Source organism: Pipistrellus kuhlii, unplaced genomic scaffold (assembly GCF_014108245.1).
Source record: "Pipistrellus kuhlii isolate mPipKuh1 unplaced genomic scaffold, mPipKuh1.p scaffold_m20_p_2, whole genome shotgun sequence".
Classification (NCBI taxonomy): Eukaryota; Metazoa; Chordata; class Mammalia; order Chiroptera; family Vespertilionidae; genus Pipistrellus; species Pipistrellus kuhlii.
Window position 1 is genome coordinate 93,392,034 of NW_023425515.1, and position 8,043 is coordinate 93,400,076.

General features: G+C 47.9%; 1 pseudogene; it reads left to right on the forward strand.

Moving 5' to 3' along the window:
* LOC118722819 overlaps positions 1-6,774 on the forward strand; it is a 26,916-nt pseudogene extending 20,142 nt beyond the window's left edge.
* Positions 6,775-8,043: the final 1,269 nt, after the last annotated feature.

Sequence of the window (8,043 nt, forward strand, 5' to 3'; positions counted from 1 at the left end):
CCGGTTTCGACTCAGTTGTTTTTAGTATGTTCACAAAATTGTACAATAATCACCACTATCTGATTACAGAACATTTTCATCACTTCAAAAAGAAACCAAATATAGTAACCGTCCCCTCTTCCCCTCTCACTAGTCCAAGCATGTCAGAGTTGTGGTCCGTGGGCCCTGTGCAGCCCACAACAAATATTTTTGTGGCCCAACCAATATGATAGTATGTAAGAAACGTTTTAATAAAAATTTTGTAACTTAATTTTTACAATATCCTGTTATACATAACTAGTGGATCTGTGCATGAAATTAGTGCACATTAAAAGGGAATCAATTAGAGGAAATATTTTAATATTGTTATTTGCCCTTTCTCTATAATAGAAGTGTCAGAGTTGAAAGAAAATTAGTAAAATGTATTTGAAACTTTCCCTCCTGTCAGAGTCTTGGACATGCTGAGGGACCTAGAGTCAAATCCCTGCCCACTACCCGCACGTGGTTCGAAAACACAGGAGACCCAGACCTGGCTGGCCCCATCCCCGTCAAGCCCCACCGTGCAGGGTTGAGGTCTCCCTATAACGCCGGGGGAGGAGGGGGACACGCATGGTCCCCCATCAAGCCCTGCCTGGCAAGGGGTGTGACCTGAGGTCCCTCACCCCAGCCAGGCACCATGCAGTCTCGGGTCCCTGCTTTTCGGTTGTGACATTACGGTGTCTCAGCTTATTTGCATATTCCTCTATTATACAGATAGACTAGTGGCCTGTTGCATGAAGATTTGTGCAATAGGCCTTCCTTCCCCTGGCTGCTGGCACCGGATTTTCTCTGGCACCTGGGACCCAGGCCTTCATTCTGGCCACTGCCTTCCGTCTTCACTCCAGCCAGAGTCTTCTGGATATTTCATATAAGTAGAATTATACAATATGTGGCTTTTTGTGTCAGGCTTCTTTCAATTAGCATCATGTTTTTAAGGTTCATGTTGGAGCATGTGTCAGTACTTCTTACCTTTTTATGGCTGAGTACTAGTAATATTCCATTGTGTGGACACTCCTTTGCTTTTTACAGTATTCCTGCTCTTGCAATGAAAATAATCTTATATTTTATTTTACAGTGTTTATAAAAGAACCTCTGGCAGGTTTAATAATATATTTTCTATAATTATTTTCCCAGATAACAAGTTAGAAAAGTGTGAGGGTGATTTCCTCGCTCCGGCTGGAGCCTTCAATCTTCTTTGTTCCAGCCGGAGCACCGCTCCTGAGGCTCTTTCCACCCTCTGCCCTCCTCCTCATAGCAGGCATCCTGCCTCGCCTGGCCAATCTGCACCTATGTATGCAAAATTAACCCACCATCTATGTTGGGTTAATTTGCATGCTCACCCTCATTGGCTGTGGGTGTCGTGGAAGTATGGTCAATTTGCATATTTGTGTTTTATTAGTGTAGGCTAGAGGTCTGGTGTACAAAATTTGTGCATGGAGGGGTATGTCCCTCAGCCTAGCCTGCATCCTCTCCAATCTGGAACCCCTTGAGGGATGTCTGACTGCCCATTTAGGCCAGATCCCGGTGGGATTGAACCTAAATGGGCAGTAGGATATTCCTCTCACAATCCAGGACTGCTGGCTCCCAACAGCTTGCCTGCCTGCCTGCCTGCTTGATTGTCCCTAAGCACACTGCTGCCAGCATGATAGACTTATAACTGGTCCCCTGTTGGCTCGATTGCCCCTTACTGCCCTCCCCTGCCAACCAGGTCACCCCTCACTGCCTTCCCTTGCTAGCCTGGTTGCCCCCAACTGCCCTCTCCTGCAGGCCTGTTTGCCCCAACTGCCCTCCCCTGCTGGCCCAGTTATCCTTAATTTCCCTGCCTTGCCAACCTGATTGCCCCCAACTGCCCTCCCATGCAGGCCTGATTGCCCCCAACTGCCCTTCCCTGCCAGTGTGATTGCCCCCAAATGACTTCCCCTGCAGGCCTTGTCCTTCCCAACTGCCTTATCCTATAGTCCAGGATATTGTAAACTAGTTTTGAAATAGTGTCCTGAGGTGTCTCTGGGATCCCAGTATTCAGGTGACGCAGCTGCTACAGCCCCTGCTCTGGGATTCCTAGGACAGAGGAAATGAGAGTTAAGCAACACTGATTCAGTCAATGCATGATTACTCACAAGCTGGATACAGCAAATAAGGAGTTCTGCATACACAAGAGGCAATGATAAGCTCTTGAAGCATATAGGAAGGCACTTTTTTCCTTTATTGTTTTTGCTGTTTTGGTAATTACACTCCCATTTATGTTTGGGGAGTAATCTTTTCCCCATTAAATAGAGTTTTGTGGTACTGTCAGACTAGAGTCCATGCCTTCCACCATTCACGCTGAGCTTCTTGGGACTTTGAAATCTGAGGAATCAGAGAGAGTGGTATGGCAGCTGCAAGATACTTGCTGACCTGTTACATGGCCTCCTGGAGACATTCCTGTTCTTGTCCTGTAAGAAGAGTCTCACTCTTGTTTCAAGAGCTGCCCCTTGATTCTGGAGAGTACCTGATACATGTCCAATCAATTCCCCTGTTCACCCTCACCTTCCCTCCCCATTGGCCTGCTTGCCCCCAACTACCCCCCTGCTGGCCCGTTCACTCCAAACTATCCCCTCTTATCCTGATTACCTCCAACTGACCCCCACTGACTACCTGTTCACCCCCAACTAGCCCTCTTGCTGGTCTGCTTACCCCCAACAGCCCTGCCTCCCACCAGCCTGATCACCCACAACTGCCCTCCCCTCTTGGCCTCAACTGCCTCTACCTCAGCCCCACCACCATGGCTTTGTCCAGAAGAATTTCGTGAAGGTCTCCTGGAAGGTCTTCCAGTCTATTAGCATATTACCCTTTTTTAGTATAGATAGAGGCCTGGTTCATGGGTGGAGGCTGGCTGGTTTTCCCTGAAGGGTGTCCCGGATCAGGGTGGGGGTTCCCTTGGGGCATGGGGCAGCCAGGCCTGTGGTGGTTTGCAGGCCGGCCATGCCCCCAAAGGGTGAGGGTCCCCACTGGGGGACATGGCCAGCCTGAGTGAGGGGCTGAGGGCTGTTTTCAAGCTGGCCATGGTCCATTCAGAATGGGGGGTCCTGTTGGGGTGCCTGGCCAGCCTGGGTGAGGTGCTAAGAGCCATTTTCAGGCTGGCCACACCCCCTTCAGGGTGAAGGTCCCCACTGGGGTACCTAGTCAGCCTGGGTAAGGTGCTGATGGCTGTTTGCAGGCTGGCCACACCTCCTAGCTCTCCAGGCTCCCAATTCCTCCTTTATTTATTTATTTTTTTCAGCACCTCCTTGACTGGAGGCCAGAGTTGGCTGGAAGCAGGTATCTGGGATTTATTTATCTTCTATAATTGAAACTTTGTAGCCTTGAGTAGAGGCCAGGGCCGGTAGGAAGCTTGGCTTCCTCCATCACCAGGGGCAACCCAAATCTCCTGCTAGCTTCAGTTCCATGGCCGCTGCCATCTTTGTTGGGTTAATTTGCATACTCACTCCTGATTGGCTGGTGGGCATTGTGGAGTGACAGTCAATTTGCATGTTTCTCTTATTAGTGTAGATTAATAAACTAATGAGTAAATGAGTGAGTGAATAGTACATACAGTAAGCTCTCTGGAAATTTAGCATAGGGAAATAGCACTTTAGCGTGAAGTGGTCAAAAAAATTTATGAGTTGTTGAGAGGAGGGAATGATTTGAGCAGATAGATGGGAAAGATGGGCATTCTAAGAAGGAGATGAAGAAGGCACAGAAGTGGGAAATCAGAGACTGTACCTTTGTCACCTTTGCTGTGGTATGGGTTGTGGCTGCTGACTTTTGTGGCTCCTATGCAGAATGACCCACTGTCACTGCAACCATAGATCTTGTTCTCTCTTCAGGTTGCACTTCCCTTTTGCCTTTTTTAGTGGAGGTGGGTGTTCTCTGGAGCTTTGGGTATGTCAGTAATGGAAGAGGAGGTCTCAGTGTCATTTACCATTGTGCCTTTCAAACTTTCCCTTTTCATTCTTGTTTCAAAGCACAACTCATTACAATGTATGCTGTTCATTAATAGCTGCCTTTCATGTACTTCCTGGATTCTTCTTCTTTTCTATCCTGTATTTATTCAACAAGTATTTATTGAGCACCTACTATATCACAGGGTCTGTTTTAGGTACTGAGAATACAATGGTAACAAGAGAAAAATCACTGCCCTCATTGAGTTTACATTCTAATGGTAGGATCTATACTAATAAGAGAGAAATATGGTAATTGACCATCACTCCATGACACTCATAGCCAATCAGGAGGGAATATGCAAATTAGCAGTACAAAGATGGCAGCAGCCATGGAACCAGCCAGAGCAAGCAGGAAGCTTGGGTCGCCCCTAGTGATGGAGGAATCCAAGCTTCCCACCCCCCTGGGCTGGCCGCCAAAGGAGGAGCTTGTGGGTGTGGCGGCCATGGAGCAGGCTTAGGTTACCAGGGTCAATCCAAGCTTCTTGCCCTCGGTGGCCAGCTGCTGAAGGAGGGGCCTGTGGGTGGCAGCTACAGAGCTGGCCTGAGTGCGTGGGAGGCTTGGGTCATCCAGGCTGGCCACCAAGGGAGGGGCCTGTAAACAGCTCTCAGCCCCTCACTCAGGCTGGTCACACTATAATCAGGGTGAGGGTCCCTGTTGGGGGATGTGAGCAGACTGAAATGGGTCTCAGCCCCGTACCCAGGCTGGTCATGCCCCCATAGAGTGAGGATCCCTGCTAGGGGTCTTGGCCGGCCTATAAACATCCATAAGCCACTCATCCAGGCTGGCCAGGCACCCCAGCAGGGACCCTCACCCTGAAGGGGATGTGGTCAGCCTGAAAACAGCCCTCAACCCCTTACTCAGGCTGACCATACCCTCAGGATGTGAGGGTTCCCACTGGGGGGTGTGGCTGGCCTGAAAACAGCCATCAGCCCCTCACCCAGGCTGGCCAGGCACCCAGCAAGGACCCCCTCCCTGAAGGGGGTGTGGCCAGCCTGCAAACTGCCCAGCCCCTCACCCACCACCCCCAGTAGGGACCACCACCCCAATTGGGGCATGGCTGGCCTGCAAACCACCACAGGCCCCTCACCCAGGCCACCCTTCCCCCCCCAAAAGAACCCTCCACCCTGATCAGGGAAAACCAGCTGGCCCCCACCCATACACAAGGCCTCTGTCTTTACTAATAAAAGGGTAATAAACTAATTAGACTGGGAGACCTTCCAGACATTCTTCTGGACAAAGCCATGGTGGTGGGGCCAAGATAGAGGCAGTTAGGGGCCAAGAGGGGAAAGCAGTTGTGGGTGATCAGGCCAGTGGGGGTCATTTGGGGACAATCAGGCTAGCAGAGGGGGTGAGCAGGCTGGCAGGTGAGGTAGTTGGAGATGAGCAGGCCAGCGGGAGGGTACAGTTGGGGGTAAGCAGTCAGGCAGGCAGGTGATCGGTTAAGAGCCAGCAGTCATGGTTTGCAAGAGGGACTGTGGGATTGGGCCTAAACTGGCAGTTGGACATCCCCCCAGGGGTCCCAGATTGGCGAGGTTGCAAGCCAGGTTGAGGGACACCCCCCTAATCCCCACGAATTTAATGCACCGGGCCACTAGTAGATAATAAAAGAACCCTAACTGGTTTGACTCAGTGAATAGAGTGTTGGCCTGTGAACTGAAGGGTCCCAGGACCGATTCCGGTTAAGGACACATGCTGGAATTGTGGACTCAATCGCCAGTGGGGGGCATGCAGGAGGCACCAATCAATGGGTCTCTCTCATCATTAATGTTTCTACCCCTCCCTCTCCTTTCCTCTCTGAAATCAATAAAAATATTTTAATAATTGTTTCCTATAGGTAAGAGGCCTTGTTCTCCACCTTTTTCGTTTGGTTCTGCTGACACTGCCCAGCTCTCATCAGCCTCCGGCCCGCTCTCTCCTTGAGACTGAGCACCATGCCTTCAATTAAGTTGCAGAGTTCTGATGGAGAGATATTTGAAATTGATGTTGGAATTGCCAAACAATCTATGACTATCAAGACCATGTTAGAAGATTTGGGAATGGATGATGAAGGCGATGATGACCCAGTTCCTCTACCAAATGTTAATGCAGCAATACTAAAAAAGGTCATTCAGTGGTGCACCCACCATAAGGATGACCCTCCTCCTCCTAAGGATGATGAGAACAAAGAAAATCGAACAGATGATATTCCTGTTTGGGACCAATAATTCCTCAAAGTTGACCAAGGAACACTATTTGAACTAATTCTGGCTGCAAACTATTTAGACATCTTGATATTACATGCAAGACTGTTGCCAATATGATCAAGGGGAAAACCCCTGAAGAGATTTGCAAGACCTTCAATATAAAAAGTGACTTTACTGAAGAAGAGGAAGCCCAGGTATGCAGAGAGAACCAGTGGTGTGAAGAGAAGTGAAAAGTTGTGCCTGACACTGTAACACTGTAAGGATTGTTCCAAATACTAGTTGCACTGCTCTGTTTATAATTGTTAATATTAGGCCAACAGTAGACAATTGCAGCAGCAAATCAATTGCATTAGCAGAATATTGTCTTCATTGCATGTGTAGTTTGGGTACAGACTCCAAACCTATGGCTGAGTTTCTTCCAGTATGATCAAAAGTATCTTTTTACTTTGCTCTGAATAAAACTGAATTGTGGCTTCTCTATAGAAAGTGGCAATTTGGGATTTCCCTCTTTTTGCAAAGCAATTTCTGCCTAGTTTATTGTCTAGTTAACTTTAGTGACTTTTTAAAAGTTGGCATTGTAAATAAAACAACTTGCAAAAGTTTTCTGAAATAGGAAAAAATGCTTACTATAATTTTGGGTTGTGCTAAGTGTTTTGAAGAAAAATAAAAACAGATTAGGGCTTAAAGTGCGAGGTCAGAGTCAAGAGTTGCCATTTGAGGTAAGACTGGTCAGAGAAAACTGAAGAGGTGATGCTGGAGTAGAAATCTAAATGGAATGAAGGAGTGAACTATGGAATATTTGGAAGTGTACTCCAGACTGAAGAACAGGTATATAAAATGCCCTGAGGTAAGTATGAGGAGGTTAGTGTGGCTGGAGTTAAATGGGGATAGAAGTGATCAGAGAATGGGCAGCCACAATATTCTGAAAGGCCTTTTAGCTTCCAGTTGTTCTCCCACATGTTCTTCAATCAAATTGGGTATGTGGATGATCCATTCAACAGTTTGGCTTCATTTCCAGAATCTCATTTCCTAAGATCTTCCCAGTTTCTTTCAGCCTCTTGTTCCCATGGGTACATTCTGGATACTGTACCCACCTGAACTGGTCTATTTTTGAAGTCGCAATTGTAGACATCCTATCCTCTGAAATTGATCCAGCTCATTGGTCATTTACTTCTAAGAGTCAAGTTGTTGATCTTCAAATAGGCCTTTAATTCTCTTACCCTACTTTCTATTTGACAGCCTTTGCCTATCTGTATTTCCCTCCCTATCCAGCCTCGATTCAAAATCCATCACTTCAAACATCCCATCTCTGCGAATTTTCTAAATACTTTTCATTTCACCTATATTGCCCACCATAGGTGAATTCGACTACTCATCTTTTTTCTTGATAGTTCATGGGGTGCTGAAACCTATAGGAGAAAATATGCAGAATCACACAGATTATCAAGTTTATATCTTCAGAGAAACCAAGATGGCGGCATAGGGTAGACGCCCGAATGCAGCTTACCACAACAAATTTGAATTTAGAACTGGAAAACAGGGGAAGCATTGCCCTGAAGCGCCAGATGGCTGGCTGAGAGGAGGCTCTACCCTCTGGGAAGGAGAGAGAAGGCACACTGAACCTCAGGAACTATGAAGGTATGGAGAACTGTGTGCACAAAAAGGTAGCCGCCTGACTTCGCTGCTGGCTTGCTTGCGGAGCACGGAGAGGGCGTGCCGAGTTTGCTGCTGGCTTACTCCCTGTGCACAGAGAGGGCAGACAGCTAATGTGCAGCTAGCTTTCTTGTTCGGGAGGAAAACAGAACCACCCTATTGCTCTGATAGACAGCCCCAGACAGGGAGAGGCCAGACTGTCAGGCAGTGGGCAGAGATCTCTGGA